Below are 22,323 nucleotides of genomic sequence, written 5' to 3' on the forward strand. Positions count from 1 at the left end.
AGGGAAACTCAGCCTCCCCGGGACCTGCTCCCACACTCGCCCCGTCAGTTATTAAAACCAGCCAATGAACTTCAGTGTTTTGCTCTGTGTGTTGCACAGGCGGAGCTGAGCAGGTGGAAAGCGCTTCACAGCACCCAGCCTGGGTCAGGAAGGCCCAGTGTCCCCGCGCCCCCCCCCCCACCCCGCACTCCAAAACCCAGCCTGGGCTCCCACCCACCCAGGCCACCTGAGAACTTTATTCTGTGTACTCCCCCATATCTACATTCTTTTCCCAACCACTGCTATCTGATAGGGCAAACTCTGTGTTAATCTTAAAAACAAACAAACAAAACAAAACAAAAAAAACAGTGTGCTAAATGCAATATCTATCCTGTATTGGATCCTGGGGCAGAAAAAGAACATTAGTAGAAAAAGTAAGTAAAATCCAAAACAAATCCAAATTCAGTGATCCATGTTATACCAAAATGAATTTCTCAGTTTTGACAAATGCACCAGGGTTACGTAAATGATGTTAACATAAGGGAAAACTGGGTGAAAAAATGTATACATGAACTCTTACTATCTTTGCAACTTTTCTATAAATCTAAAATCATTCCAAAATAAAACATTTTTTTTAAGAAAAAAGAATGATGTACCTCTTTGGGAAGTCACAGCCAATAAGTACATGACTTGGAAAGGGGAGTATGTACTGGGTTTTACCCCCACACACCCCCAGGGTAGGGCTCCCTTATACATTAAACAACCTGCCCAGCCACACGGCCATTAGCGGCCCTAAAATTGCACCTGCCCTCTGTCCTGAGACAGTCACTTTTCCAAGACAGCCCAAGCGAAATCATCTCCTCAATGTAGGGGCCATAGGACTCCCTCCTTCATTCTGCACGCATCAATTAGACATCGCTTGAATCCTAGCTCTGGGCTTGGTACTGCAGTGGATACAAAACCTGAAAGAACAGAAAAGTGTACAATTCCATTCATTTTGACAGATATACGCACCCTTGAAACCTCAACCACAACCAGGATACAGAACATTTCCATCACCGTGGAAAGTTTCCTCTCACTCCCTCCCCCCCGCACCACCTGATTCCGTGCAGTCCATTCCCCCCACCCCCACCACACACGGAAGTTCTGACCTGCTTTCAGTCATTATAGGTTACTTTGCATTTTCTAAAATTTTACATAGATGGAATCACACAGTATGTGGCTTCTTGCACTTGGTTTCATTCCCTCAATGTGTTTTTGAGCTTCATCCATGTTGTTGCATGTGCCAGGCGCACCCCTCTCATTAGTAAGCAGTGTTCCATTGCGGGGAATGTGTCACAGCTTGGTTATTCATTAAATCCTGTCCTCTTTTAACCACTCTTGGCAAGCTCACTGAATCACAGAACCACGGGGCCTCCGGGCATGCTTAGAGGGACCGTAGAGGCCATCTTCAGCCAACCTGCCCTTGTACCACTGGAATCCAATGCTTGGTTCACTGCCCACGAAGTAGCAGTCCAGCCCCTGTTTACATACTTCAAGTGATGGGGAACTCATTCCCTAAGGAGACAGTCCCTTCCATCCTTGGGCAGCGAGCCAGTCAGGAAATCCTTCCTCATTTCAGCCCAAATCCACCTCCCTAGTTTGTCCCCACAGAGGTCCTAGTTCTTGTCCTAGAGCCACTCAGCTCCCTCCTTCCCACCCCAGGCCTTAGAATTCAGAAGCCACAACCTCCACCCAGCAATGTGCCAATATACCTCTAGTTTCGTGATTTTTGCTGGGGTGTAATATTCCATGATATGAAGGTATCAAACTGGATTTATCTAATTTCCTGTTCTTGGATATGTAGGAGGCTTGCCATCTTTGCTTTGCAAACAGTTCTACTGTGAACACTCGTGGCCTCCTGGAGCTGGTGTGTGAGGTTTCTCCGGAAAGGGGTTGGAAGAACTGTAGGCACATCCATCTTTCACCCCAGTAGAGACTGAGAACTCATTCTGCAGGGTCCTCCTGGTTCACACCCTCGCCCACACTTGGTCTTGTAAGGCTTTATACTTTGGCCAACCTCATGGGTGTGAATTGGCACCTCACTGTGGTTTTAATTTACATGACTGATTTCTAGTGATGCTGAGTGTTTTTGCAAGTATTTATTGGACATTTGGGTTTCCTGATCCATAACATGTCTTTTCATATCTTTTATGTTTATTTTGGGAAGTTCTTTATATATTCTGATTTCCAAACTTAAATTGGTGTATGCATTTGCAAATCTTTTTTCCAGTCTTTGGGATGTTGTTTGATCATCTGTGACTTTTAATAGACAGAACTTTTTTGTTTGTTTGTTTTAGACAGAACTTTTATTTGAAGGTAGTCTAATGTAAATTTCTTCCCTAGTGACTTGTGCTTTTGGAGTGAGTCCTACCTAAGAAGTCCTTTCCTACTCCCAGTTTCATAAAAATGTGCCCCTACATTATCTTCTAAGGATTTGAAAGTTTTGCTTTTCATAGTCAGTTCTTAACAAACTTGGGATGCATTTTAGGGTGTGGTGAGAGACGGACTTCTTCAAATGCTATGAGATGTAGATTTAATGTCATCGTCTCCATAACCAATGGCTGGGGCACCATTCATTAAGGAGCTCTGCCTGCCTTTTCCCGGGTGAGCTGCCCCCGTCTGTCCTGTCGCAGAGCCTGGGTCTCTGTGTGGGAGTCTATTTCTAACTTCTCTGTCTATTGGTCTATTTACCCGCCCTGGAGCCAGCACAATACTGCCTTAATTACCAAAATTCTGTGTCAGGTCTTTATACCCAGCAGGAAAAATTCTCCTCTCTCAAACGTTTTCAAAATTCTTATAGTTATTGCCGACCCTTTGCTCTTTCCTGTCAATTTTAGAATAAGCTTGCCAAGTTCCAATAGAAATGATACCAGCGTTCTGATTAGAATTCTGTTCAATTTATAAAGGAACTTGGGGAGAACTGACATCTTTGTAAATTCAGTCTTCCTAGCCATTAACGTGTTCTATTTCGTCTTTGTATCTTTCAATCAAGTTTTATAATTTCCCCCTCAAGGAAGGTCATGCACGTTCTTTCCATTAGATTGATTGTGTGATACCATATTACATTCAGTGTCATTGTAACAAATGCTTTTTTAAATTGCATTTTCTGTTTGTTGCTTACATGTAGGAAAAAATGTCAAATTTTGCATATTGGACTTATATATATGGCAACATGGACAGAAATTTTTATCATAATTCATCTAGAGATTTTACTACTAATGAGCTTGAGGCTGTCTTTGTCAACAGTCTTATCATTTGTGGAAAATGACAGTTTTATTTCTTCCTTCCTGATTTTTATAACATCAATTCCTTGGGTTATCTGGAGCTTTTCCTGCTGACTTAAACAGACAATGGTAAGCGTCTTAATTCTGATTTTAAAAAGAGTGTGTCTGCATGGGGATATGAAATACAGTTTAGGGAATATAATCAATAATGTTGTAAAGATTATGTAGGGTGTCAGATGGGGAGAACACTTCATAGACTGTGTAGATGCCTGACCACTGTGCTATAACACCTGAAGCTGAAGTAGAATAATACTGAATGTAAACTATAATTAAATATATATATATATATATATAGTCAGTCATGAGAGGTGGAGTACAACATAGGGAATAGAGTCAATGGAATTGTAATAGCTATATACGATGTCAGAGGGGTAGTAGATTGGGGGTTTATCACTTTGTGAGGGGTATAAATGTCTAACTATTACATTGCTTTGCATACTTGAAACTAAAAGAAAATTTTTCTTTTAATGTAGACTTTAAAGCTAAAAAACAAAAAGAGCGTGCCTGTGTTCTATCACTGAACATGATGTAGGCTTTGGCAGGTATTATTATCAGTTTAAAAAGTTTCCCCACTATTCTTAATAACAACAGTTTTGCTTTTGTTTTTATCATAAGTGTTTGATTTTATTGAATGCTTTTTTCTGTATCTAGGGAGATGTTGTGAATAAGGTTATTGCATTTTCTAACGTTAAATGACCCGTGCATTCCTGCAGAAACCTAACTTAGTCGCCCCAGGCAATGCTGCTAACTGTCCTTCAGTAGCCATTCTCAGCTTCTTTTAATAACACAGCTCCAAGACTTGTAGCCAGCCAGCTCCTCCAACTAAAGACCATGTTTCTGTCTCCCTTACAGCAGGGTGTGGACCTATGACCAAGTTTGGGAGACAGGGGTTGAATGGAAGTGATATGTGCATGTGATCTCCTTGAAGGCTAGGCCGTTTGTCCTGTGCACCTTTTTTCCTTCTCCCTACTGGCTAGGAAATAGAAATGCTGGCCAATCCTGGGTGTGGGGGGATGGAAGGTCAGGACCACTCCCCTCTGGATAGTAGAGAGACATATACTTTGTCTTCTTGAAAGCACTGTATTATAGGGTCTCTCTGTTATAACAGCTTAAATTCTGTCCTAACGAATGCAGTCATGATGGTTGCCTTTTATATACTGCTAGCTTCAAATTGCCAAAATGGGGGGTGGGGTGGGGGTGGGGTACCCATGTTCATCAGTGAGATTGGCCAGCAATTTTTCTTTTTTTTCTTTTCTTTCTTTTTTTTTCTTCTTTTTTTTTGGAGGGAGGATAGGTATCAAGGTTATGCTAGTTTCATTGAAATAGTTGGCACTATTATCTCTTTTTCTATTTTTAGAGAAGTTGGGATAATATAGAATTATCTCTTCCCTGAATATTTTATAACATTTATAAAGCCATCTGGGCCTGGATTGGGAATTATGCGAAAGGAGGGAGAGGTAGATTTTAAACTATTAGTTCATTTTCTCATGGATATAAAACCACCTGGAATTTCTATTATTTCTTAGTCATATTTTATATTTTTTCTAGAAATATTTTATATTGTTTTTCTATTTTGCTTGGGTTTTTTAATTCATTGATATAAAGCTATTCATAGTATTATCATACATCTTTTTAAATTTCTTTTTTTTAATTTGTTACATTCCTTCTTTTCATCCTATATTAATTATTTTTGCCTCCAACATTTGTTTTTATTTGCTCCCCAAACTTGTTCATTGTATTAATCTTTTCAAAGAACCAACTTTTGGCCTTGCTAATTCTTTCTACTATACAATTTTTTCCATTTATTTAAAGTCTGTTCTTATCTTTATTATGTCCTTTTTTCTTTTTCCTTTGGGTTTCTTCTATTGTTCTTACTTTATTTCTCAGTTTTGAATACTTATTTTATGAATTTTCAACCTTGTTTTGTTCCTAATAGAGGCTCTTAAGACTATTAATTTTCCTCAAATACTACTTTAGTTGCAACCTACAGGTTTTTTAAAAAATTGTGGCAAAATATACATAACCAAATTCACCACAACTTACAATTTTGATATGTACTATTTTATTATGTTTTAGTTCTAAGTATTTTAACTTTTCATTATTATTTTTTGATCAATGGGTTATTTGAAAGTGTGTTATTATTTTTCAGATGTTGAGAAATGGGATCATAATCTTTTTACTGTTTTTTTTTAATGATATTGTGGTAAAAAAAAACTTGGCCTGATTCTTTTAAATTTGTTGAGACTTGCTTTATGTATGACCTAGTATGGGGTTCATTTTTTTCATAAATGTGTAGATAGTCAGTGTTCCATAAATGTCTAATAAAATCAAAGATGTTAACTGTGCTCAAATCTTTTATATCATTAAAAATGATTTTCATTTGTCTTGCTGGCTCTATCAGCTACTGAGAAAGGTTTGTTAATCTCCCACCATGATGATGAATTTGTCAATTCTCCTTGTAATTTGGTCACCTTTAGTTTTTGCTTTATAAATCTTTAGGCTCTGTCATTAAAAGGGTACTACTTTAGAATGATCATAGCCTTCTAAAAATTGTAATGTTTTATTAAAACAGAAGCCAGCATGTTCTAAGTCCTTTTTATATTTTAAGATTTGGCAAAGAGCTGGCACTTAATAAATTGTTATAGAAACAAGAGCTTTAAAAAAAAAAAAGGAAGCCCCTGGGTGTGAGGGTGCTCTCAGGGTCTCTGGTAGACCCCCTGGAAGGTGGATTGGGAGCCTGTTTGAACAGAGGTCCACTCTGCCTTGGTTCAGTCCCACGCTCAGTGTCACAACCAAGAGAGGTGTCAGAAGAGGAGTGGCCAGCTCCAGGCACTCCCCAGTGGCTAGAGTCTGGTCCCCAGCCTGGCAGAGTCTTCCCAGAGTGACTGGGCTCTGAGGTCAATTCCTGGGGGGCTGATTCAGACAGCTGCCGCTGATTGTTCCTTAGATGGCCTTGGGTGACACTTCACTTCAGTCACCTCCCCCTTCCTGTGGGAGGAGCAAACTCAAGCCCAAAATTTCCATGGGGCCAATTCAGGGCTCAGAGCGGGGATTTTCTCCTAAAAGATCCCCATGAAGCCCTGGATGCAGGGTGCCAGTCCCTGTCTCATCAAGGGCTTTCCTTCTGCCCCTGGGTCAGCTGTTGTGCCCCAGACACACCCAGAAACCAAGCACAACCAGGCTCCTACTGCCCCCACTTTCAGGCTCCAGGGAGCTCTCCCTGCGGCCACCACAGGCCACCCTCTGAATGACGGATTGACAAGAGCTGCTCCTCCCAGTCCCTGTGCAGGCGCACCTTCCTCTTCTTCTCCTTTATACACCTGCTCCTCAGGACACGGTCTTGGCCTTTCCCTTTACAGCCACAGGGCCATCTCAGCAAACCATGGCTCCCATCACCATCCCTGAGGCCTGCTGGAGATCCCCTCATCCCCACCCTGCACACCCATTGGCCCCTTGAACTCAACAATCTTCCCCACCTCCCATCCCAATATGACACAACCATCCCACTGGGACCTAGACAGAAAACTTTTGTTAAAAAGTTTCTTGTGGGCCGGCCGAGTGACACGTTGGTTAAGAGCTGGCTTGGGACGCCAGAGGACCCCAGTTCGGATCCCACATGAGGGCCAGTGACACTGCCCTCTACAGCTAAGATGCTGAACAACAGCTCAACCTGGAGCTGGGCTGCCGTGAGTCGCAGGTGACGGCATAGGCTGCAGCCCCTGCTGCAGTGGGCTGCCATAAGATACCGTGTGTGGCCAGCAGCCAGCGTGAGCGGCCAGCAGCCGGTGTGAGCTGCCAAGAGCCACCGTGAGCAGCCGTCCAGAGGCCGGCGACTGATCTGCCTCACCTGGGAAGAGAGCAATGATAATACCAACATGGGCCAGTGAAGCGACGTCCTCCACAACTAGACTGAAGAACAAAAGGACAGCAACTTGTCTGTTCCCCTTCCCCAGACTCCCCAGCACTGTTCCCCTCCCCCAATTCCCCAATAAAATCTTTTTAAAAAAAGTTTCTTGTAACATTTTAATATTTTCATATTATCTTTGAATGAAGAATACATTCACATGGTCCAAAATTCAAAAGGTACAAAAGACCCTATCATGACAAGTCAGCCTGCCAGCCCATCTCCCAGCCACCCAGGCCACTCTTAGGAGGCCACCTCCTTTGCCAGTTTCTTGTGTCCCTTCATAGATATTCCAGCAGAAGAAAGCATTCCTTGTTTCCTTTCTCTCACCCCAAAAGGGAGCACACGATGCCAGGTGTCCTGCACAGGGCTGGTTTCCATTTGCTATTTACCTTGAAGTTTGTTCCGTATTCATTCACACAGAGCTTCCTCTTTTATTTTATTTATTTATTTTTATTTTTTTTTTATTTTTACTGGGGAATAGTGCCTTTTTCCCGGACCCATCAGCTCCAAGTCAAGTCGTTGTCTTCAATCTAGTTGTGGAGGGCACAGCTCACTGACCCGTGTGGGGATTGAACCGGCAACTTTGGTGTTATGAGCACTGCGCTCTAACCACCTAAGCTAACTGGCCGCCCTAGAGCTTCCTCATTCATTTTTGATGCTGAGCAGAATTCCATTGTTTGGGCCTTTGAGAATTCATCTGATTAGTTCCTACTGAAGAAAAGGTTAGGTGCCCCCCACCTTTGGTTCTCCATGAGTAACGGGGTAAACACACTGTTTTGCTCAGGAGTGAGTATCTGAAGGCTGCTTCCCTTTGGGAGGGTTTCTGGGCGATAGGGTGAGTCATCTGTGCCCAATGCCCTCCACGGCAGCTGCACCCATTTGCCCTCCCACCAAGCAATGCATTAAAGATCACTCCCCACCTTCTTACCAACAGTCTTTTAGACAACTTATTTATTTTTGACCCTCCAGTAAGAACAACAACAACAAAAATGATCTGGCAATGGAGTTTTAATTTGCATTTCTTTTAGTACGAGTGAACATTTTTTTCAGAGAGTTAAAAGCCATCTGTGTTTCCCTTTTCTGTGAACTGTGTTTTCATACCCTTCGCCCGTTTTCTTGTTTGGTGCTGATCTTTTCCATTGATTTCCATATTAGGGAAATAAGCTTTCTGTCCGTCGCACGAGGTACTATCATGTTTCCCCAGATTGTCACCGGCTTTACTGATAGCGGCCTGAGGCATGCAGACCTCTTCATATTTATGTCGTTTTGTTCATTTCTTCGATGGCTACTAGGTTCTTTGTGATGCGTAGGCCTCTGCCGCTCTGAAATTACATTTTTAAAGCTTTCTTCTATGTGTTCTCCCTGTAGGGTTATGGCTTAATTTTTTACATTTGGTTATTTGATACCTCTCATCTTACCGCTTTGTACAAGGTGAGGTACAGATCTTACTTTATTGTTTTCCAAATAGCTACCCAGTGACTAACACCATTTACCCTAATACTGTATTTTCTGTCCCCAGCTGAAAAGCTACCTTTATTTCATACTAAAAGGACAGCTATATTGAAAGTTGCTCCTGAACTGGGCGGCATTCCTGGCATTTTCCCTTTTCAGTCCCAGCGTCCAGGTACCTCCGGGTGCTGCGATCTCTCCCTCTATTATTTCTTGAACTTACCTCCTTCACTCACTTTCCACGTCACAGCTTTGGCTCAGAACTCAGCGTTTCTCCCCAGGAATGTACAGTATGTAAGTGTCAGGGTTGGGGGATCCTGTTAATGGGACCCTGTTTCCCCTGGAATAAGGCCACCTCTCATTCAGGGCTCGTCCCTGTCCACGTTCCCCGCTGCATCTCTTGGTTGCCTCTCCCACCTCCAAGCCAGAGCCCTAAAAGGTCTTCAAATGCCACACTTAATATGTCCTTGTACCTGACATTCCCTCAACCCAGAAGTCCCCATCCTCCATTACTGCCTGACCAGATCCCATTTTTCCTCCCAGATTCAGTATTAGGTGTTCCCCCTGGGGCCCCAGAACCCTCCGCTCACCTCCCCACTCCTTGTTCCAGCCCCTATCCTTATCGTGGAAGGGTAGGAGCAGAGATCCCAACCACAGCCTGCCCGTCAGCCTTCAGGAACGCACACGAACTGCACAGGACAAGCCAAGGTGTGGACATGCCTTTGCTTTAGCCAGACAGGCAGGGAGCACAGGGCGGCTTCTCCACTCCATCCAGTGCATCCCCCCATCTCTTCCACTGGGTGGCTCTTGGGTTTTGACTCTCAATGTCCCCTCCCTCTTCCATGGGCCCTCCAGGTCATTTTACCCCTTCTCCCCGTCTTTCTCCTTATGCCCTGGTCATGGGTGTCAGTCCTCTCTGGCTCTGCCCTCTCCAATGTTGGGTGGGCCAGAGGTTTCTGATGCTGAGCAAAGAGGGGAAGAAACCTTCAACGGGGCTTGGTTGGGGGATGGGGAGGATGGCCTCCGACCTGCAAATCCCCTATGTCACGTTAGGCTGCATGCACTATTCATCATTCAGCACATATTTAACAAGCTGGTCCTGGGTGCTAGGCCCTGGGGAAATGGTGGGGGGCCAAGCGATGGACTAAGCGAAGTTCCTGCCCCCAGAAAGCTCACATCTCAGCAGGGACACAAATAATAAACAAGAGAATAAATAGAATAATAATACAGGTGGTGCAAAGTGCCATGAAAAAATAACAAAGGAGGCTGAGAGAAGAGAACAATGGAGAAGAGAAGAGGCAAACTTGATAAGAAACTAGGCTGCACTCTGCAAAGATGGGAAGAGCACTGCAGGTGGAGGGTCCCGCCAAGGGCAAAGGTGGGAAGGAGTTCAGAGTGCTTTCAGGAGCAGCAAAAGGCCCATGGGGTTTGAACGATGTGCCCAAGGCAGAGTGGCCAAGAGGGCCTGGAGGCACCAGAAAGACTTTGCATTCATCTGTGAGCTGGGAAACCACTAGATCCAAATCTAGAGGGTGCCCTCTGATGGCCATGTGAAGAATAATAGACCGCAGTGGGACAAGGGCAGAAGCTGGGAAACCCTGTGTCCAAGGAGAAGGGACCAGAGAGGTGGTGGTGGAGGATGTGAGAAGTGGCTGGACCCAGGATATATTTTGTAGAGTCTGCAGGATTTGCTGGTGGAGTCAAATATAGTACAGTTTCATTCGTATCAACTTGGCAGATAGCAGGAAGTGGGTGACTGCAGGAGGAAAGGGCTTGCACAGTTGGAAATTGAGGCTTCCGTTCTGAAGATTTTCTGTTGAGAAGCCTGTTGGACATGGGGATGTCAAGTGTGCGCCCTCAGCCTCACCTCTTGCCCAGCTGCACTGCACTCACTTTGGCCCTGTGCTCAGGCCCCCCCATCCCCTCCCTCACTCTGTAACCCCAGCCAGCAGCCCATTCTCAGATCACTCTTCCTGCACAGGTTAATCAAAGCACTCTTAATTCCTTTCTTCCTTGGGACCTAGACCTCCAGACCCACCCTGTCCACCTCTGTGAACTCCACCTTCAGCTCAGCAAGAACTGAGCTCTCAGCCATCCCCTTACTGAACCCTAGAGGGCGCTTTTTTCAGTCTCTTCCCCTGGGCCATCACCATTCTGAACCACTAACCCTGTCCTTCAGGAGATGACCTTAACTTCCATTCCACCCAACCCTGGCGAGAGATGGCTCAGGTCCTCCTCCAACTTCTTTCCTCTCCCTCTCAGGGGTCCTGTGCTCAACTGTGTGTTCACATCCCGCCTCCTCCACTAGTTGGCCGTGTGGCCTCAGCGAGCAGCTTCACCTTCTCACTGGAGAGCGGTGAGCACGAGGCGAGTGATATGTACAACGAACCTAGAATGTGACCGGCAAGAGCCAAACACTCGGTAATGTCGGGGTTCCTGTGGCCATGGGGCTGACTTTTCCCTTTACCTCTTCTGCCCTGCTCCCCTTCTCTAGCACTTTGTTCTGCTTTCTCAGGCATCTTCTTTCTCACATTGACGCCTTCCCACATCGAGTCTCTCCCATCTTACAAAGAAACAGGCTGGAGCTTGGTCTCTGCGTTACCCCAGTGCCACTCACCCACCCTCCCCTTCCAGCCCGTGCCCTCTCCTCATCCTCACCTCCCAGGAAAACTCTCACCTGCGGCAATCTGGCTTCCTTCATGGCAAGACCAGAGCCAGACATTAGTACACAAAGACGGGGCATCCAGGGACTGGGCCAAGAAGGGGCGGGGACCAGGGACCCCAGCGAACCGAGGACACATTTGGGAGTTAAATCTGTATAATCTAGTTCTGGGGCTCAGCCCACTTCTGTGGATTAGGCCAAGTTCTTAGACGGTGTCAATAAGGCTCCAAAATTGATGGCCCCTCACCACCACTCCACTGAAACCACTCTCTCAAAGGTCACTTGTGGCTTCCACAAGATGGCCCTAAATCTGAAGGCCATCTTGATCCTGGGTCAGGCATGCTTCAGTGTAGGAACTATTAACAACCACTCTAGGTACCTTAAGCAGAAAGGGATTTAACATGGGAAATTAGGCGCTTACAAAACCCTAGGAAGTGGGCCCTGAGTGAGTGGGTCCCCAGAACACCGCAGAACTGACCGAGGGCCACAGGCAGAACGATGAAGAGTCGGGGGCCAGCCCCAAACACACCACTGTGGCTGCCACCAGGGCTCAGGAAGCTACAGTCACCACCGCGCCTGTCCCTCACCCCTCGAAGAGCAGGTGCCTGGACACTATGACACAGAGTCCAGCCACTGCGTCCTCTGCTGCAGCTGCTCTCGACACCCACACCTGCCAGGAGCAGCAAGAAGACAGCCACCTTCCAAACCTCACGCGAGCAGCTCTCACAGGCAGAATCCAATTTGCATCCAGAACCAGGTGTGGGAGAAATGGTGTTCTTAACTTTCCAGGCTCCACTGCCCAGCAGAGGGAGGATGGAATGGAAGCTGAGTGAACTGACCCACAGCTCCATCACAGGTCCATTCTCCCAGCCTCTCTGCGTCACTCACCTGGTGGCCTCTACTCTCCTTTCAAGTGCTTTTTAAACATGCCTCTTGCATTGGTGTGGGCTCCTTTGCCTGGCTCTGTGTCTCAGCGGATTCCACTCCACTGCAGGTAAGAGAAACCCAGAAGCAGGGGCTTTAACAGGCAGGGGGTTGCTGCCTCGTTCAGCAAGATGTCGGGAGGAGGCTGACGTCACTCCACCCTGTGGAGAGGCAGTGACGTGGAAAGATGGACATGGCCGGCCTGGTGACTCAGGCTCATCGGACCTCCATCCCTACCACTCATAGACCATGGGACCTTGGACAAAACACTTTACCTTCTGGGCCTCAGTTCTTCGTATCTATGTCACTGAATGTGTGGAGATTAGAGCTCAGTAAATATTTTTTAAACGATGTGTTCAAATATTATATGAATAACTTTTAAATGTGGAACCGTATCAAATGAAAAGTATGGATGCTGAGTGGTCATCATTGGTCGCCCTGGATGGGCAGCCAAGATGCAAACTCAGGCCATCCAAGTGCAGAATGCAAGTTCAAGATGGACTGGTGGGGGTGTGGGGGAGGGAGATCGATGGGAGAATGGAGAAAGGGAGGTCAAAATGGTGGACAGATGAACAGTCACTGGATGGAGCCAGGAGGGTTCCTTGAGAGGCTCTCCCCGGTCCTCCCGCTGCAGCCCGGCCACTCCCCACCTTCTCCCCAAACGGGGCTGGGCTAGGGTGAGGCAAGCGAGGCACACGCCTCACTCACCTCTGGTACAGAATCTAAGGGGAAGCCCAAATTTCACTAATTAAGACAAATAACGCTTTGTGTGATATCTTTATAAATCAAAATTAATGCAAAATACCATGATGGACAAAATATCAAAAATAAAGTTAGATTCATTTATTTAAATGTAAATAAAGATCAGATCTAATCCAGCACTTGCATGACCTCATCCGCCTCACCCTGGTGGAGGCCCCGCCTACCCCACCCGTCACCCCGCCCGACCACTTCATCACCACCCCACCCCCACCCTGAGAGTCAAGGAGGATGTGATGGAGCAAGAAATAGAGGACAGGAAGACAGAGCTGCCACACTCTCCCCAGCACCCAGCCCTGGCCTTGGCTACCATCACCGCCCACAGGCTCCTTGGTGTCTGGCTGAAGGGCCCTCTGAGTTCCCCAGCACACAGGGAAGCCTCAAGTTGTGGCTTCTCTAAGTGACGTCCCCTCAGGCCACCACAGGGCGGAGCCCAAGGGCTGCTTTGGATTCTGTGGAAACTCAGGAAGCGGGTGAGAGAAGGAGCCAGGCACTCCTGGGCCTCCCTGTCTTATCCAGATGAAGCCGTCCCACTGAGCCTTGACTGTGGCCGAGGTCTGTGCCAGCTGCTTTACATGTGTTCCGTCAGGAACCCCCTCACACCTCCCCTCAGGAGGGAGGCACTGTCATGATCCCATTTTTCGCAGAAAAGGAAACCAAGGCCCAGAAAGGGAAAGTCCCTGTGGGCAGCAGCTGGCAGTGAGAGGAAGGACTTCTCTAAAGGCCTGTGCTAACACCCAGCGGACCCCCGGAGCCTCTGTTTTTATCTCCGTGGCTACTGGGCCTCACAGAGCATCCCAGGCAGGTCTCAGGAAGAAATGAGCCTACAGTCCCATTTTGCAGCGTTAGAGACCAAGGCTCAGAGTGACTGAGTCCTTTAGCTGCCATCACACAGCTGGGAAGGACAGAGGCAGTGGAGGAAGCAGGAGCCTTCCTGAGTCCTGAGTCCAAGCCCCATTCTCTCAGTACCGTCCATGTTCTTAGCCCACCCAGCGTGACCCCTACCTGAGGCCCTTTGATCTGGCAGACTCAGTCAGGCCCAGAGAGGAAGCTCTAGCAGGTGGGAGTCAGGAGTCCTTTGTCTCACCCCCTTGATGCTGACTTAGGGCAAATTGCATCCCTATCTGTACCAGGTCTATTTCAGGATCTTGGGGGCCTGGGGTTAGGCAGAGAACCAGATGTGGCCTCCTCCCCAGCACGCTGACAGCCTGGTACGGACAGAATGGCAAAGCCTGAGGGGCAGAGAGAGAACAGAAAGGACAGTAGGAAAAGAGAATGAAAAGCAGGACTCAGGGTGCTTGGGAACACCTCCCCACCCCCCATCCCACCATGGTTTTTTCTCTTCTGTAACCATAAGGGACAGAGCTCGGACACTCTGAAGGCCTTTCCAGGAGAATGCTCCCGGGTTCAGGGTCTGCAAGCTCATTGCAGTCATAGCTGGTCTCTTTCACCATCCCTGTAGATGACGCCACGGCCCAGGCTGGCCAAGGGACCCAGCTTTCAGATAACTGAAGGTTCTGGTTAACAGAGTGGCCATCGCACTGTGTACGGGGATGACCAACCTCAGAGTGAGGGTGAGGAACCCGAGCTTAACACTAGAAAACAGGTAACAATGGCTGATGGGCTCAGCTCTCATTTTATCCCAGGCCATATTGGGAGGAAGTGTTACCACCTCCGAAACGGGTTAGCGGGTGGGCAAGAGATGCTAAGCTCTGCACTTGCTGGTCATTTGCCTTTTGGTTAGACAGAACTTACTATTGTAGGGCATAGAAAGTCAGGGGTCAAAAGGCCCTCAGGGCCAATTTGGTCAAACCCTGTCCCCCACCCCAGCCATTTATTCATTCAACAAATACTTACTTAGCACCGCCATGTGCCAGAGGCTAACCAGATAGACCTGACCCCATCCTTCATAGAGTTTATGATCCAAAAAATGAAAACAAGTATTTAGCAAGCAATTAAGGTGATGGGTCCTAGGATTCTGGTAGGATGTGCCAGGAGCCAGGAGCACTTGGGTTAGGAAAAACTGCCCAGAGAAAATAGATTAAGCCAAGACCTGAAGCATGAACAGGAGTTGGCTAGAGATGAGAAGGAGAACGAGCACTTCAGGTAGCAGGAGTGGCATGTGCAAAGGCCTTGGGGCACGAGAGAACATGGTCTGATCAACATAAAGAAAGATGGCCCACAGAGCTGTAGCACAGAGTGGGAGACAGAAGACGATTCGAGCGGCAGGCAGCAGGCAGGTTCCAGAGGGCCGCATGCATCATTCTATGAAATCTCAATGCCTTCCTGAAGGCAGTGGGGAGCCGCTGAAATTTTTTAAGCAGAAGAGTAATGTGATCAGATTCACCTGTTAGAAAAATCGATCTGAATGCTATAAGGAGAAAGAGTCTGAGTGGAAAGGAGGCAAGGAGGGAAGCCAAAGAACCAACAGGGGCTGTCACAAGAGGAAAGATGACGGTGGCCCAAATAGAGAGGTGGCAGCAAGGGTGCCTGAGGATTCCATGGCTTTGGGAGTCATTTGGAACATCAGACACTAGGAGACGGTGATTATCTAGGCAGGGAGGAGAGAGGAGTCCAAATTGGCCCCCAGGGTTCTCCCTGGGGTGGCAGAGGGGACAGTGCTGCATTTGCTGAGCTGGAGAACACGGGAGAAATGAGAGGCCAGTTTGGGACCCACTGAGCTGAGAGCTACATTCACGAGTTCTCAGTAGGAAACTGTAAATGTAGGTCAGGAGTCAGAAGAGAGCTCGGGGCAGAAGGCAAGGATGTGGAGGTGTCAGCGTGGGGGTGTAAGCCTTCAATGATAAAGAAAGAGGTCCTGTGACAGCCCCTGGGGAACCCCAGCATCCTACATACCACTATGTCCATATCCCCAGGGCCTGGCACGTTCCTTGGCGTTGAGGGACAGAGGCAGGAGGTATTTTCCGAAGATGGCAGCACCAACATCTCCCATCCCCCATGCTCTTCTTACAGTGTGACCCTGTGACTGTGGTAGAAGTGACACTGAGAGACTTCTGAGGCCAAGTCATAAGAGGTGACACAGTTTTCACCTGAAGCTCTCTCTTGGGATATGCACCTTGGCTTCCAAGGCTAGCAGCTACCCTGGGGCTGCCATACTGGAGGGACCAGGCGGAGAGGTCACGCAGAGTAAGAGAGAGTTGCCTGAAGGCTTCAGATGTTCAAGGCCCAGCTGTTAGAGTCCTCCCGGACCGGCCACCAACCATGTGAAACAGTGAGCCTGCAGATATTCCAGGCCCAGCCTTGAGCCACCCACACGTCTGACACCAAGTGGAGCGGAAACCAGCTTTCCCCACTGAGCCCTGCCAGGATTTCAGATCTGTGAGCAAAATACATGTTGTTTAATCCACTGAGAAGTTTTGGGGTGGTTTGTTACACGGCAGAACAGGGAGGCACCTCATAAATATGTGTTGAATGAATATTTCAGGACAGGAAGAGAAAGGGGAGCTTGCAGAGGAGACCGAGGAGTGGTCAGGAGGTTGGAGGGAATCAGAGAGTGTGAGTGAGTGGCCCAAGGGTGCACAGCAGGCTGGTGGCCAAAACTTTAAGTCTGGCCTCTCCTGACCACTGCATTTGTATTTTGCCTCAGATTTTTATTTTTTCTTCCTTCCTTCTTTCCTTCCTTCCTTCCCTCCTTCCTTTCTTCCTTAACTTACTTAATTTCTTCCTTCCTTCCTTCCTTCCTTCCTTCCTTCCTTCCTTCCTTCCTTCCTTCCTTTTATATTGAGACCAGCACGCATACACACAAAAAGCCAGGAATATGAAAGTAGAAAATCAGGACCAAGGAGAAAAGAAAGCAAACACGCCAAATGATAGGTTGCAATCAATGAGTCTCAAATTTGCCTGAGTTTCCTGGCATCTGAAGTAAAAAGAGAAACTAGGCAAGTTTTTCAGTTCTCCTTACCAGAAAAGTGGAACTTTGCCAGTTCCCTGGTGAGTTGGATTTTCCTGACACCAAGCTAGAAGAAAGCTCTGTGTACCCTTGGTGTAAGGCAGCGGTTCTCAACCTTCCTAATGCCGTGACCCCTTAATACAGTTCCTCATGTTGTGGTGACCCTCAACCATATAATTATTTTCATTGCTGCTCTATAACTGTAATTTTGCTACTGTTATAAATCGTAATGTAAATATCTTTTTGTTTTCCGATGATCTTAGGTGACCCCTGTGAAAGGGTTGTTCACCCCCCAAAGGGGTCGCGACCCACAGGTTGAGAACCGCTGGTGTAAGTGGTGCTGAGTGACATGCCTCCAACAGCAAGTAAGCACAGACATCGTTTCCTTGTTTCTCGTAGTAGCTTCTTTGTTAAAAGCTAACCCCAGAGCTCTGAAGCCCAGAATGCATCCTGACATTTTTACAGAGAACACAGGATACCATCTCACTGGCTCAGGTCACAAGCATCTAAGAATATGTTTAAAATAATGATTTCAGGCTCCTCTTTCGGAGAGTGAACCCAGGAGTCAGTGGCCTGGCAGTTTGTCTCTTAATAGTCACCCTGGGTGATGGGCATAAGGCAGGTTTGGGGTCTCCTGCCTAAGACCATCTTTCTTAAATCTCAGGGAAACAGACAATCAAGCAAGGCCTACTGTTCACCGGGGCCCTGGAGCACTTTGAAAACCAGAAAAGCAGTGGAGGACTGACAAGGGACCAGTGGCTGGCTTCACTGAGGCCCTCTCCAGGGACACTTCATCACCATGCTCTCTAACCTTCACAAGCTGGTGAGACACGTCATGGTACCCCATTTTACAGATGAGAATGCTGAGCCCGGGAGGATGCTGCCGCGGCCGGGTGGAGGCACTGAGGTTCAAAGCTAGGGTGACCCACCAGGATCCACTGAGCTACATGCTGACACCAAGAAGAATTCGGTCCTCCTGGCTGTGACACACATCAGCCTTCCACAAACACAGCCCAAGTCTCACATGTGACAGTATAATATTTACGCCTTCAAGAAGCGTGTATTGAGCACCTACTGTATGCCAAGTCTGTTCCAGCTGCCAGGGATGCAACAGGGAACCATACCAACCCAGTGTATTAACTATATTTAACTCTCTATTAACAATATTTTTTTTATTTTCTGTATTCTTGACGCTTAGGCATCTGGGGCCTCACTGCTGGGAAGCGACTGCCCCTCCCAGGGTGAGCTGATTCCTAGAGGTGGTCAGTGGTTGGCCTGCCATCACGCTTTTCATATGCAAACCAACCAACCCTGGGTCTGTACCCCCAACTTGCCTTCTGTGTCTGGCTTTACACTCCAGGAGGCAATATTCCTCTGTCCTAATCATCCCAGGGCAACTGGGGACCACCCCTATGGCCCAGAGCCCCTCTCCAATTATTCCAACTCGCCAACCCTAAGCCTGCTCAGCAGCGTGCCCTGCCTGTCTATTTGTTCCCTGGGAGGCCACAGTAAAGGCTCTTGTCACGCTTCCCCTCACTCTTCTGCCTCTTGATGGACCCTGGTGCTTCCTTGTGTGGCCTTGCGTGGCCTGCCATGTCCCCTCCTCTTGGAAACTGTGAGTAACAAACTACCTTTTTGGTGGTAGTATCTGTTCTGTTGGCCTCACCACATCTGAATAAAACCAAAATCCTGGGGAACATTTAAAAACGCCTAGCCCTGCCCTCTTAGCCCACAGAAACGGTTCTAGCTGGTTGATTTCCAAAACAGGGAGTCCCAGGGAGCCCCAGCACGGCCCTGGGGTGGGGGTGATCCTGGATGGTGTGGCAATCCCAGCACATGCAGCTGGGGAGCCCTCGTTTTCCCACATACCGCGGGGCCCATGAATGTGGACACGGGAGCTGAAGAGATGAGGCCAGAATAACAGAAAAGGGGCTGGAGGTATCCAAGACGACATGTGGAAAAAGATCATTTTGTTCAAACTCTCTATAATTACACTTTTGAGTGAAAAATGAGACTCCACAGCAGCCCAAACCTGACACAAGTTTAAATACTGAAGTATCAGATTTCAATCTTTTGAAGGACCGACAAAACTCTAGAGAAGTGGTCTCCAGAATAACTAGCACTGATGTCCCAGAAAGATGACTCAGCCTTAACCACAATAATGCAAAGCTCAGAGCCAAGCTCCAGACCGGAATCCCTGCTTGCCAGCAGTCCCTGGGAGCACCCTGCAGCAGCCGCTGAGCCTTGGTTTCCTGGTCTGTGAAGTGGGGAGCAGAGATGCCCTCGGGCCTTTCCCCCCGGGCCGCCCGCCCCTCCACTCTGGGCCTTCCTCTCCTTCTCCCAGGAACCCTCTCTCCAGCCACAAATGCCCTGGGTCTCTGATGCTTTGACTCAAGTCACTTCTTCTGTAAAACACCCTCCTCGGCCTGCCCCTCCACTCGGCGGACCCCGCCTCTGCTGTCTTCTTGCCACCCCGCTCCCCATTGCTTCCACTTCCTCAGCTCCCCTGCCTGATGCCCCTGCCTCACCAGCTCTCACCCCCAGGCGCCCTGCTGCTAAGCACTGGATGCTCAGAGACCTTCACCTCCCCCACAGCAGGGACACTGCTGATCAGTTCTTGAAGGACTCTCATCTCGGGTCTCCGACCACGCCTGGATTTCCTCCTGTATCTCCGGCTGCTCCCCACTGGGCCCTGTGATGGCATCTCCCTTCAGGACCCCACGGGCCTGTATTCCTACCTGCAGCTCCCTCCAGTCCACCTCCCACTTAGATGCTGCAAAGACCAGGTGCATCGTTTCCCGGGATCCCTTGCATTCAAGTGTATGTGGTCAAGTAGGTGTGAGACTCCCTCCCGGAACTGCGCAGCTATCTGGTGACCACGAGGGAGGTGTGACACGGGAGACATTGCCTCTGGCTTGTCTCAGACCATAGCCCTGTCCGTGACACTTAGTCACCTGGGCCCACTGGAGACCTTCTGCTTCCTCAGAACCCTACTCCAGTGAGCTTGGGAGGGAGGTAGAGCCTGAGGCCACCTCCTCGTGCACATGATGTGCACGCATGCCCTTGATGTGCAAGTGTGTATGCCTGCTCCCAGCAGAAACTGCGGTGCCGAGATTATTGCCGCCTGGGTTGGAAAGGGGAAGTAGAAGTCAGGAAGCAGCTGAGTGGAGGGTGGAGACCCAGGAAGAGGAGGCGTTGGGGAGGGAGAACCAGATCCAGGCCTGGGTTCGTCCCAAGTCCCCGCCTCCATTCCATCTCAAGCCTCTGAGCCTTTGCTCAGGCTGTTCCTTGAACCTGGAACACCCACCCCCACCCCTTCTCCAAAGCACAAACTCCTGCTTGACCTTCAACAGGATTCTTTCCTTCCTTGTGCAAATATCCAAGACCTCCAGAGAGTCACCCTGCTCTGCAAAGCCCTCGCTGAATGGAAAAGAGCCCCTCTGCCCCCTAGGGTTTATCACTGAGTGTTGTCGGTGGCTGTTTAGTTTTCTGTCCCCAGCACCCAGCACCTGGCTTGGCACGAAGTTTGCACTCAAGAACTCCTGGCTGCCCACTCAGCGTGAAATGACAGCTCTCACTTAAAATCTCCCCTCCCCTTGAAATTCCACCACGCGAGTCCCATACTCAGGGGAAAGCGCTCGTGACCTGGAGAGCACGCACATCTCCAGCACAGAAGGGCACGTTCTCAGATGCCTGAGCTGGGCGGCACATCTGTGATACTGCACTCGGGGCTACAGTACTCACAGGTGTGCTTTTGTAACCTCACCTACAGAGGAAAGAGGGCGGTATTCTTACTTCCTTTTGCAGGTAAAGAAGCAGAGTCACAGGGTAAGGTCACATGCTCCAGGCCACACAGGTAGGACTGGGATTTGAGCCCACATCCAGGGCTCCTTAGGTAAGAGAGGAGTTCACCTGCCTGGGCCACCATTATTGAGAATACAGCTTTGGGCACCCCCACCCCACCCCCCGCCCTGCTCGACCACCCCCAGGGTGAAGGCTGGATCCCATTAGCAGGTGGAGATCGACTTCCTGGACTGCCCCAAGCACACCTATCTGGCTGTTATCCTCCTTACCGTCTCTTCTCAGTGCTCTCCTTCCAGTCTCCTGCAGCTCCTGCCAGCTCTTCTGTTGTTGATGTTGTTGAATAAAACATTCAAATACAAAGAAAGTTCAAGCCACCTTAAATCCCCCAACCCAGAGACAGCGTCTGTTAATATGTTAGTGACCATTCTCCCATCATGTGTTTACGTCCCAGGCGTCAAATGGGTGAGCCAGAAGTCAATCCACCCATTTTTTTAGCTTTCACCTTGTTCTCCAGCTCAGCATTTTGCAATTAAAAAAAATGATTATTAATATCACACAAAAATGTATAAATCCAGCTATTCTTGGAAAACAGAGATCTGGCCATTCTGGACGCCTGTGTCTTCATGGCAACAACGGTCTGCTAGAGCTGAGGACCAGCTGCCCACTTCATATGGGACAAGCCTCTCTGTTTTGCCACAGTCCCCACCATTCCCTGTTTGTCCCCAACTAGGTCCACTTCCCTCATTTGCTTACCTGCCTGACCCCTGTGAGAATTCAGGTTGACAACCCCTGCTGTAGGCATCTACAATATAACAGCTAATATTTATCAAAAAACCACTCCAAGCCAACCATCATTCAAACATGCTTGATATCGGTTAATTGTTTAGTTCTCACAGCAACACTATGAGGTGGCATTATTATTATGCCCATTTTACAGATGAGGAAACTGAAGCTCGGGGAGGTTATGTCAATTGCCCAAGACCATGATGAGAAAGTGGCAATGTTGGGATTATAACCCAGGCAATCTGGCTCCAGTTTGCCTCTGACCTCCATGCTATAGATACATACACTCAGCTCTATGTTGAGAATAATTTTCCACATCAATCCATATAGTCTAGGGCCATCTGTATAATAAAAACCAAAGAGACAGAAAAGACCAGAACTTACCCCAAGATAACAGGAGTGGACAGCTGTTTTTATCTGCTCAGTGTTTCTTCCTTTAAGGAACTGCCCTTCTCCTGGTGGTTCTGGTGGGATTGTCCATCCCCTCACCTTCCTTCTGACCACTGGGGCTGGGCGTGGGACCCAGGCCTGAAAAATCATGGTGCTCCTCTTATACTGTTGCAGTGATTAGTCCAGAGATGGGCACGTGACCCAGGCCTAGTCAATCAAAGTCTTTCCCTGAGAATTTTTTTGATAGGCCCTCTTTCTGAAGTCAAAGGTGATCTGATGTGAGCCTGGAACTGTCTGTGGCCAGACTGGCTGCACTATGGAGAAAACCCATCTGAAGCCATACAAAGAAATAGCCAAGACAGACTGAGAGAATAAGAGAAAGGGAGTGTGTGTGTGTGTGTGTGTGTGTGTGTGTGTGTGTGTGTGTGTG

The 22,323-nt window shown here is 48.1% G+C and overlaps 1 long non-coding RNA gene across 1 annotated transcript in view; it reads right to left on the reverse strand.

Annotated features, from left to right (window-relative positions):
• Positions 1-8,226: 8,226 nt before the first annotated feature.
• The window catches only part of LOC109394481 (uncharacterized), a 14,740-nt gene continuing 643 nt past the window's right edge, over positions 8,227-22,323 (reverse strand). Inside the window, exons 2-4 of the long non-coding RNA XR_002126451.1 lie at positions 21,888-22,031; positions 20,990-21,041; positions 8,227-8,534 (exon numbers count right to left, since the gene is read on the reverse strand). This is a non-coding gene — a long non-coding RNA (uncharacterized LOC109394481). The remainder of the gene's footprint in view (positions 8,535-20,989; positions 21,042-21,887; positions 22,032-22,323) is intronic.

The sequence above is a fragment of the Hipposideros armiger genome, unplaced genomic scaffold (genome assembly GCF_001890085.2).
Source record: "Hipposideros armiger isolate ML-2016 unplaced genomic scaffold, ASM189008v1 scaffold_426, whole genome shotgun sequence".
In the NCBI taxonomy this organism is placed as follows: domain Eukaryota; kingdom Metazoa; phylum Chordata; class Mammalia; order Chiroptera; family Hipposideridae; genus Hipposideros; species Hipposideros armiger.